We start from the raw sequence: 12,100 nt of genomic DNA, 5'->3' as shown, positions 1-12,100 counted from the left end.
ATCTCCACTACCCTCATCTCCCTTCATGCGCATCTTCCGGATGAAAGTGAGGTCGAACCACGACTCCCCCATCTCAGGCCAATCCTCCTCGTCGAACTCAATGCCAACATGATGGAAGACTTTTGTCAATAGCCTTCCGTAGGGCAGGTCGCTCTCTGTGGGTCTATATCCCTTGTGGGCCATGTTGCGCATGATAATGTTGGGCAGTTTGAGTGGTCGCTCCTCATATAGGCATAGAGCGATGTAGGAATGCATCAAGGAAGCCTGATGTAGGTGACCAGCTATGGGGACGAGATTTTTGCTACGCTATTCGACCCAATACCTTGAAGGTGGGGTGGAACTTCGAAATCAATAAAACCTTGCTCGTACCATCTCTCCTCAAACGCTTCCGAAGATCGGAGTTCTCATCCTTAGTCAAGTACTTTAGCGGGTTGGTTTTACTAGGGAAGTACAGGATCTCCCCTTCGTTGGGAACACCAATGATGGCCGCCAACTTAGCCGCACTAAAAGAGAAGTCTTGACTCTTGACCCGGCTAGATATCCGGAATCCCCTTCTAACATGCTCCTTGGCAGTGAGATTGCTGTAGAATTGCCTAACAAAGTGGGGGTACACCGTGTCATGAGGGTGAAGCTTGCTGGTCCAACCCTGGGGTGAGAATCGTTGTGCTATCTTGAAGGAACAAAGCTCGTCCTCATCAACCTTCCACTCACGAAGGATCGACTTATCCGCGAGGGAGTTCTAACGATCGGCATGCACTACGGTACAGAACATGACATTGTTGAATTCATGGGGCTGTGCACCTCTACCTCTACCCCCTACCCCTACCTCCGCCTCTACCTGTGCTGCCCCCACCTTGGTCTCTCCCTTGATCTTGTTGGACTTGAGCCCTGCTCCTTGCTGCCCTTGGTAGCATGCTAATGACCTACATGCCATAAGAGAGAAACATGAACGACAAGTTAGGTTGTGTATAAAGAAATTTAGCTAAATGGAATTGTAGACACTGGAATTTTGTCACCACCCTTGGCGAGGATGACGACGGGACACGGACAATGGGCGACGCATCTTTTCCCTTCCTAGAACCCAAAAGACCTAGCCCATGGGCCCAAACACCTCCTAGAACCCAAAAATGGCCCATTTGGGCCCAAAAAATGAGATGAGGGGGACCACACTGTCCACAGCACCGTGAACAGTGTCCCACGGCCCTGTGGAGGTCCCCCACGACAATGGTGTACGGAGCCACGCCGCCGCAGGGGTTTTCGACGTTAGCCTACTGACATCATCCATAGCGCCGTGGAAAAGCCCCCCACGATGCCATGGTTGGCCTCCACAGCGCCGTAGAAGACCTATCCAGGCCAGAGCTGTGGGGTAACCCCCTATAAATAAGAGGGTCCCCCTCCCCTCATTTCATGGATTTTCAGGGTAGGGAGACCCTCCTAGTGTGAGATACATCCCTCCTTATGCCGATTTTCCTACTTGAGAGTGTCTGTTAAAGCAAGGTTCTCAGGTGTGGGTGGATCCCTCGATTACCCACAATTCCCTTCCTTCGAGTTTGTTATCCCGTCTGTGCACGGATAACAAGCAGAATCCCCCATTACAACCGCTATTCTGTCCGTTTGCCAATAACAAAAGCCGTCAAAAGGAGCCATTATTCTGTTCGAAGAAGCCGGTGTTGCTCCATTCGTCCGTCTCCCCTAAGCCAAGGGACTACTAAGATATGAGGTATACCCTCATAGAGGTATAATTATTGCATTTTTATTGTTACAATGTAGTCCTTAATGTTTTACCTCTTTAATGTACATATTGTAAATATAAGCGTAATATATGTTATATAGCCTCATCATCACGCAGAGAGAGAATATTCGTCATTCTAGCATCTATAACAGAAAGACCGATTTTTGTCGGGCAAGATGGGTGCCTAACACCTTCCCATGCTTGCAACCTGACCCCTTACCTGAATCTCTGACCAGACCATAGGGAGCTCAGTAGCCCGTTTCCGTTCATAACAGATATGGCTACACCAATTGGGTCCTGGGCCCTAATCCTAGGTGGCAACTTATTATTATTTTTTTATATATTTTATGGTGCATAACTCCCAACCCTATGATGATGTGTCAAAATGGTACCCCGCAAACAAAACCAATAGCCAGTCACCAATAAGACAGCGGAAACCTCGTCACAGAGGACCACAATATGAGGTAGAATTAGAACAACAAAAAAACAGCAAGCATTGCTTCAACATATTCACCATAAAAAAAATAAAATAAAATAAATATATATATATATATATATATATATATATATATATATATATATTCAAGAAGTGGGTGAATGGATGTGGGTTGTATGCTCTACGTGTAGGAGCTAATTAAGGTGGGATTGGCATGAAGACTACATGAACAAAAAAAAAAAAAAAGAATGAACAAACCCATTTGGACCTTCCTTCAAGCACCTCATGTGCACCATTTCAAATTAGTGCTGATGAAGTCAAGGGAAGGGGTTTATGCATATATAAGGTGGATGCTATCACATGATCAAGCAATATAGATCGGAAAAAAAATGTATAGGAAAAATAACCATTTACATTGAAAGATGTTACAATTAAAAAAAAAAAAAAGGTGAATAACAGAAAGAATTACCCATTTAAACCTTTCTACAAACACCTTGCATACATGAAATAGAGCTATCTAGTTTGAAGTCAAATATGTGGGTTTTTGGGTAAAAATCAACCCAAAATCTAAGTGCATTACCCTACCTGACTTGACCCTATGGATAATCCTACAGAACAACATTGCATTGTTTTCTTTCACCAAATACGCATCACTTGCATTTATTTATTCTATGCATACTGTCATTTAAATTATGTATCGTTTTATTTTTATATAACTACACAGAATTGTACACATGTACATGGACAGTAATTACACATTAAGCATAGAAGTTGTATTAAATATAACTCATTATATTTTAGTATTTGATAAACGTCTTTGTTGCATACAGTTTCAATTTCAGCATGTTTGCAAGCACTGACCAAACATGCTCATCACGCAATACAAAAATCCCAAATCCCAAATCCCAAACCCCATAATGAACAAATCGATGAGGGCATAGGAAGGGTTTAAAATGTAATGCATGTGTGTGGTGTTGAGTGTACCTATTATGCTTAGGGATCGTTGAAAGTGATAAACGTATACCTTATGCAAGATTAAAACTAGAAAAGAGAGAGTGTAGGGTGGAGAACTGAATACCCAAGAACACCTTCTAACCCTTGCAATAAAAAATCAAAATTTGATGGAAAGACTTACCTGGATCGAGTTGGGTTGGATGAATGAGTCTTGGAGTGGCTTGAACTAGCTAGGGACACCTCCTTTGGTCGTGGATGAGAGCCTCTCCCGAGATTGGAGTGTTCTTGAAATGAAACAAATAAAACCCATATGGGTTTTAATTTAAAAAGGTGTGACCGACAGGAACAAACCCAGGGGGACCAGCACATGTAAGTGCCTGTCCCTGAGAATCTAATCATGTCGGTGGAAATTTTTGAGAGTGACCGGCAGAAACACCTGGACACCTTCCTGCAGGTCATGGCCATGACCTTTCTACCGGTCAAAAAAATAATAATAATGAATAAATAAAATAAAATAAGAATAAGAATAAGAATAATAATAATAATAATAATAATATGGGTAATAATACGTTTAATAGCAATTTATATGCATATATATACAATAAAATAGAATGGGTATATATATGTGTAAATGTAATAAAATGCAATATACTTTTATTTTTATTCTTATTTTATTTTTTAGGTTTTAACCTTATGGGACCCACCTCCTTGTATCATGACATGTACGCATATCTTGTGTTTTTACTCGCACACAATTTAATGCATGCAATATGATGAATTTAATTGATTTCATGTATTATTCTAATAATGTCAAAATTATTTTTATTCTTAGGGATTCGAGATGGTTCAAAACTCGGCAACGACAAGCCGAGGATCCCGTTGTGCCAAATTATGAGATAGTTGCAAACCCCGACCCGACCGATTCACCCCCTCCTCTACCTCAAGCTGCCAGCCAGGCTATCAGAACTTCAGGCACTTCCATTCCTCCTCCTCCATGGTCGGGAGTCTCGGTTCACGAGGTCACCACACTTGTGGGTGACATTCTTAGAGACTTCCGAAGGAACAAAGGCAATATATGGAGGCCATGATGACGCAATCAGAGCAGGGTCAAGAGCGTCTCTTGGCCTGAATTGGGGCCTAGTTTTAGACTGCCGTTGTCTGTCAAGCACCTCAAGTCCGAGCTGCTCCTCCATCACCTGTGGTTCACGCAGGGGTTGGTATACCATCTCCCTTGGTATATCACCCACCTCCCCTAGGGCCGCAGACTCTACCTTTTGTGAATCTGATGATTCCAATAGTTGAGCGATTCCAAAAGCTCAAACCTTGCACCTTCGACTGACTCAACGATGATTTACTCCTTCCCTCTAAGTGGGTTCAACAAATGGAAAAGATCTTTTGATTTCCTGGGCTGCACGGACGAACAAAGAATAGCTTGTGCCGGCTTTCAACTTAAAGGTGACGCCGAGGCTTGGTGGAAAAGTACTCGACCCAGGTCTTCATCCCAACTTCACTTGGGGCCAATTCAAGACCGCCTTCTACGAGAACTACTTCTCTAGGAACTTCCGATAAAAGAAGGAAGCTGAGTTTATGTCACTTGTTCAGGGGTCGAAGTCGGTACAAGAGTACCAACAGAAATATGAGGAATTACAGTACTTCGCTCCTCCTTACCTTAGAGATGACCAAGGGAACGTGAGCAGATTTGAGAGAGGCTTGAGAAACACTGTTGGGGCCATAGTGTTGACTCATAACCTCCAGCGGTACGCCGAAGTGGTTCAAATGACGAAGTCCGTCGAGGACCGATAGAATGAAACTTCTCACCCACAGTCCAGTACCAGAAAGCGGTCTGCGTCTTCGCAGAGCACTCAAGGGCCTAGCAAATATCCTCGGCCATATTATGTCAACCCTGCACCATTTCAGTACAGGAAGCCAGAGGCAACTCAGCCCACCAAATCTGTACAAGCTTCATTTGCACCCCAGCCATCTATACCTAGTGCTCGTTTTTACAACTGCAACCAGTATGGTCATTTCTCTAAGTCTTGTCCGAGCAAGAAATCGGAGTTGTCACATCCTCCAGCTCGACCACCTATGCCCCGTCATGTCAGCCATGCAATTCAGCCTTACACAGGCAATAGATTACCCGGATGGGTGTATGATGTCACCAAGGAAGATGCGAAAAGCGCACCAAGAGTGGTAACAGGTATGATAGCTATCTCATCAATAATAGCTTTTACTTGTCTTTTCTCTAAGCATACATGCATGCCATGAAGTAAATCGTATCATGTGTTAGGTACTTTAACAATTTCTAATTCACCCACACATATGTTGTTTGATTCGGGGGCATCCCACTAGTTTGTATCCCCTGCTTTTGCAAAGGAGATGCACGTCTCCCCAAAGAATCTAACTTAAAGGCTAGGAGTTAATACACCTACAAGCAGTGTTGTGCAACTAGACATAGTTTACGAACCCTGTACGGTGGAAGTATATGGTCAAAAAAAATGGCACGTCTCATCGAACTTGATATGACTGACTTCAATGTTATCCTCAGTATGGATTGGTTGGCGGAGTACCAAGCAAATGTGGTGTGTGCCAAGAAGCATATAGTTTTCAAACCCAAAGGAGAGAAGAAATTCACATTTGTCAGGCACCAAGAGAGGCATAAGAAAACAATCATTTCCACTCTCCAAGCACGAAAATTGATGAACTCGGGCTATCAGGGCTACCTTGCATCGGTATTGGATACAAAAGCTAAGATCAGGCCTTTGACCGAAATTGTGGTGGTAAGGGAGTATCCAGATGTGTTCCCAAAGGATCTAACAGAGCTACCTCCTGATCAAGAAACAGAGTTCATGATAGATCTAACCTCGGGGGCAACACCTGTGTCTAGGGCTCCATACAGGATGGCTCCTACGGATTTAAAGGAGCTGTAAACCCAGTTGCAGGACTTATTAAAGAAGGGTTTTATCAACCCAGCGTGTCCCCTTGGGGTGCACCTGTCCTTTCTGTTAAGAAGAAGGATGGCAGCATGAGGATGCGTATAGACTACCAAGAGCTTAATAAGCTAACCATCAAGAATCGGTATCCGCTGCCAAGGATAGATGACCTGTTTAACCAGCTGCAAGGTGCAAAGGTCTTCTCCAAGATTGATTTGAGATCGGGTTATCACCAGCTCAAGATCAGGGAAAGTGACATAAGTAAGACGGCTTTTAGGTCCCGATATGGACATTACGAGTTCTTAGTAATGTCGTTCGGACTGACCAATGCTCCAGCTGCCTTTATGGAATTAATAAATCGAGTGTTTCAAGACGTATTGGACAAAGACGTATTGGACAAGTTTGTCATTGTCTTCATTGATGACATTTTGATTTATTCCAAAAATGCAAAGGAACACTCCCAACACCTGAGGATGGTACTACAGAGATTAAGACAAAAGAAGCTATAAATGTGAGTTTTGGCTCCCACAGGTGGCATTTCTGGGGCATATAGTTTCAGAGAAAGGCATTGAAGTGGACCCTGGTAAAGTGAAGGTTGTACTACAATAGGAAGCGCCAAAGAATGTTGGCAAAATTTGAAGCTTCCTAGGGTTGGTAAGATACTATTGAAGGTTCATTGAGAACTTTTTTCGTATGTCAGCCCCGATGAATAAGTTGACCCAGAAGGGCGTGAAGTATGAATGGTCTGAGGAATGTGAAAAGATCTTTCAAGAGCTGAAACACAAACTTGTCACTGCCCCAGTTTTGACACTCCCATCGGGTACCAGTGGTATGAGTGTACAGTGATGCATCGAGGCTAGGGCTTGGCTGTGTCTTAATGCAGAATGGCAAGGTAGTGGTGTACGCTTCTAGACAATTGAAGGACTACGAGAAGAACTACCCCACTCATGATCTTGAGTTGGCAGCAGTAGTATTCGCACTAAAAATTTGGCGTCATTACCTATATAACGAGAAAAGTGAAATCTTCAGTGATCACAAAAGCCTGAAGTACTTCTTCACTCAGAAGGAGTTAAATATGAGGCAGAGGCGATGGTTAGAACTGATAAACAATTACGACTGTACTATCCAATACCATTCAGGTAAAGCCAATGTGGTGGCAGGTGCACTTAGTAGGAAATCATAAACCCTTTCCTTAGCAGCTTTAACAGTCAATGAGCGGTTTATAGAGGAAGCCAGAAGAATGGAGTTGGAAGTGTTGATTGATGATGCTACTATGTTACTCGCTGCGTTGACAGTATAACCCTCGTTAGTAGAGAAGATCAAAGCAGCCCAACCTACTAATGCAGAATTTTAAAAATTGATGGATGGCATTCGGAAAGAGATGTAGGAGGAATCAGATTTTACTTTGTCCAGAAATGACAACCTTTGATTCAGGGGTAGGTTGTGTGTACCCAATGATGAGAAGTTGAGGGAAGAAATTATGAGTGAAGCCCATTGTTCTCCATACTCAGTACATCCCGGCAGCACCAAGATGTATAAGGATTTGAAGCTACACTTTTGGTGGATAGGTATGAAAGCTGATGTGGTAACATTTGTATCGAAGTGCCTCACCTATTAGAAGGTTAAGGCGGAGAGACATCGACCCTACGGATTACTACAGTCACTTCCCATCCCAGAGTGGAAGTGGGAGCACATCACCATGGACTTTGTCATAGGGTTACCCTGCACAGTTAGGGGTGTTGATGCCACATGGGTGATTGTGGATCGGCTCACCAAGACTGCACACTTCATTCCAATTAGGGTAACTTACCCTATGGAAAAGCAAGCAAAACTGTACATGGACAATGTTGTTCGCTTGTATGGGGTTCCAATAAGCATCATCTCCAATCGTGATCCTAGGTTCACATCTAGATTTTGGGGTGGTTTCCAGAAGGCTATGGGCACACTATTGAACTTTAGTATGGCCTTCCACCTCTTCCACCCATAGACCGATGGTGTGAAAACCGCAGTAAAATTAAACTTTGGAACTTGTATGATTTCAGGTTCCAGTTCTGAGGCCATGGTTGCTTCGATGCTATGGGCTGCATCGGTCAAGGATACAGATGAATCACTCGACACACCTATGGAGGATTCCAGGGATTCTTCCCAACTTGTCCTTCTGGAGTCAGAGGACCTCGATGGAACCCCGCACCTGAGCTACCTGTGTCTGATCTGCTGCCTGGATAGCATGCAGAACCTCTCCATCAACTAAAACCCATTGTAAGTATGAATTACTTGTAATTTATAATGTGTTGAACTGATCAATTAGAGTTATAGGGGTATTTTGGTAAATTTACCTCTATGGGACCCACATCCCCAGTGGGGAATCCTATTTCCAATAGTTACCCGAACCCAGATTATCCCTGATGTCACATGACATCATTATACAATTAGAATTAACCAATAGGTACGAAATTCTATTAAAAAATCTGATTTAGGAATTAGTTTCTAAAAAACTGATTTTAACTTTACTAAGCCAAACATGCCTTAGTCATTACAACTATATAAATACAACTATTTCACTATTCCCTTAGCGAAAGGAATAAAAAACCGAATTCAGACTTAGAGCTTAGAGAAGAAATAGAAAAGAAGGAGAAAGGAGAAGAAGAAGAGGGGACAAGAGGGCTGCTTGAGGGGGCTTTGCATCTCTACTTGATCTTGAAGCTTTTAAGCCTTCTTGGGAGTTCTTGCTGCACAAGATTGAGACTGCCTTCATCTCTCACTACTGCTGAATTTAGGTAAGCCCTAAATCCAGCTCTTCCCATTTTCTTTTCCTCCAATTCTCAGCCCTAACTATGCCCTAAACCCATTTTAGCCATTAAAGCTTAGGGAATCAAGCTTAATTAACTGCTTTCAGCATATATAAACTTTGTTTTGAACCAATTAGTGGTTCAGATATGGCTGTGACCTGAAGCTGCCCCATAGGAATCCAATTTCTGGTTTTATTGATTAATTTCTAAACCCTAGAATTGTCAAATTGGGGTTTGTTGATTAAATCCCCAAAATTGGACTTGACTTTTGAAATTAAATCATCAAAGAGGCATGACCCACCTTAGAATAGGTCTAAAACATGAAATTGGACCCATGCATGTGAAGATCCATGCATTTAGAGCAAAACCCCAAAATCTGCCCTTTCAATGGAATGAAAAAAACCAGGGTTTGAACCGATCGATCGGTTCATCTCCCCCTGAATCCGGTCCAATTTTTTTTTACCAAAATGCCCCTTAATGCTTGGGTATTGACCTGAGCTTATTCCTGGCCCTAATGTGTGACATTTTGGGTTATTTAGGTCAGTTTTGCCTGTCTTTGACTGTTTCTGTCTGGGTTGCTGGAGTTATACCATCATAGGCTATTCTATCATCGCCAGGTAAGAGAATTTGACTTAATTTATGAGTGTTTATTATCTTAATTTCTTCTTGTTCAACATGCCATGCCATGCATCATTATTACTGTTCAAATCATGTAGTTTTCTAGTTTTAAATTCTTTGCATTAGACTGCATTGGATTTAGGTTGCATTGGCATACCGCATTGCATTGATATTACTTGATACTATACAATTGATGTTAATGATGCACTGTTACTTTATAATTGATCTATACATACATATGCTATCATGACTAGATTGCATTTGGTTAGGATGCTTCATAACCTAGTACTACGTCCCTTACCAACAGGGGAAGAGGTGTTGGATAACCCGTGGTAGGTCCGAAGGGTAAATTTCGGAATGTCATTCACTGTCCCATGTTAGCGATCCGCTCCGCTGTGGGAACAAACAGTAGGGTTAGTCACTGGGGCTCCGTTAGCGTCAGATGTATGATGCCTGAGCTGCCAGTTCTCCATCGTAGTAGAATGCTTTCGCTTGGGTGACTGACGTCTGGTTATGTATTTTTGGGACCGAGGCTAGTATTCTATTACAGTAGTACTTATACCTCATGCGACTTAGTATCCATGTTAGGAGCATACTTACTTAGGACATTCATTATGAACTGTTGTGATATGTTTGTATGCATTTCCTTACTGGGCTCAGTGGAGCTGACCCCCGTGGTTAATCTTATTTTTCAGATGATGTTTCTTCTACTGCTTCTGGTGCTTCTGTGGGAGTCTCCTCTACTCAGGACGCTCCTTCAGCTCTCGGAGTTGACACTCCTCTCTTGGTGGAGCACGATGCTTCGTGCTCTTGCGACGACTGTGCTTTCTCTTGAGCCGCCTGGCTGATAGGCTACTTCTTTCCTTTCTCTTTTTGTATAACACTTTTGTATAGACTATTGTATATAAGTCTTTTTAGGTTTTGGGTTACTTTTGTGAACTTACCATGTAACTCAATTTCACTTGAATATATATACAACTGTTATTACTAGTTCTTCCATATTTACTGTCTTATTCATATATTTAATTGCTTCCGCTACATTCAAAAATATTTGTGAATGAGATTACGAATAGAGTACAACACTTGCGATCCTGGTGGGTTGGTTAGATGTGAGAGACAGCCAGTCACACTTGGCCCTTATAAACCGAGCCGGGGTGTGATAGATGGTCAGTCAGAGAGGACCATATAGACACTGGAAGACATGCTCAGGGCATGTGCCATTGATTTGAAGGGTAGCTGGGATGAACATATTTCACTTATTGAATTTGCTTACAACAACAGTTACCAAGCTACCATTGGTATGGCATCGTTCGAAGCACAATATGGCATAAAGTGTAAGACACCACTGTACTGGAACGAGGTCGGTGAGCGAATGATTTTGGGGCCCAAATTGGTACAAGCCACATGTGAAAGGTAGATTTGATTAGAGATAGAATCAAGGCGGCGCAGTCAAGGCAGAAAAGCTATGCTAACTTAAAGAGAAAGGACCTTCAGTTCACTGTGGGTGACAAGGTGTTCCTTCGGGTATTGCCAACGAAAGGTGTGCTGCGATTCAGTAAGAAAGGGAAACTGAGCCTTAGGTACATCAGACCATATGAAATCCTGGCAAGGATTGGACCAGTGGCATACAGGCTGGCACTGTCCCCATCATTAGTCGGTGTTTATGATGTATTTCACGTATCTATGTTGAGGAAGTACATTGTAGATCCAGCCCACGTGTTGACCCAAGAACTACCTGAGCTCTCCGAGGACCTGACTTAAGTCGAGGAGCCTGTGAAGATTCTGGAGATGAATGAGCATAATCTCTGAAATCGTGTCATCTTTTATGTTAAGGTACGATGAGAAACCATTCTGACGAAGAGGTATCTTGGGAGCACGAGAGCGAGATTCGAGCAACGCATCCCCATCTATTCAACATGATAGGTACGTCTTAATTTTGAGGATGAAATTCTTATAAGGTGGGGAGGATGTTAAATCTGTGCCCAAAACCTGGTTTAAAACCTGGTTTGGTTTGAACATTTTATGTAGAACCAGGAGCGGAGTACGCTCGTGAACTGGGGGCCATGATACTTAAGCCATCCCACAAGATTATCGATCACAGCTAGGGGGAAGTCGTCCAGGATAGGTACATTGACAGAGATAGGAGAAAGTTTATCTTCAAGGGTGCATTCCTAGAATTTTCTCATTCCAAAGGTCCGCACGGCCCGCGCCTGGTGTACCCGTTCCCACTTATAGATGATTGGGAGTAAGTCGGTATCCTAATAATTGATAAGTATAAATACTAGAATGGGCTTAGGACTTTATAATTCTTTTAATAATATTATTGGGCCTAGTAGTATAATGGGCCCAATAACTTAAAACTTGCCCTAAGGATAACCTCTACCCTAAACAAGTCCTAGCAAAATGGACCTAAAGACCTAAGACTAATCCAAACAAGACCTAATGCCTAGATGAGTTATTAGAAAACCTAAATCCCTATTCACCTCACATTACAACTCAAATCGTGGAGAGGAATGGAGAGAAAGAAAGAAAGGAGAAAAAGAAGAAGAATAAGGAAGGAGAAGGAAGGGGGGAGGTGAAGCCCAACCTACATTCTTGGTGAGCACACACACACTCTCTCTCTCTCTCTAAACCCTTTTAC

This window comes from Telopea speciosissima, chromosome 2, assembly GCF_018873765.1.
Source record: "Telopea speciosissima isolate NSW1024214 ecotype Mountain lineage chromosome 2, Tspe_v1, whole genome shotgun sequence".
Taxonomy (NCBI): Eukaryota; Viridiplantae; Streptophyta; class Magnoliopsida; order Proteales; family Proteaceae; genus Telopea; species Telopea speciosissima.
Note: the sequence above shows the minus strand (reverse complement) of the source record.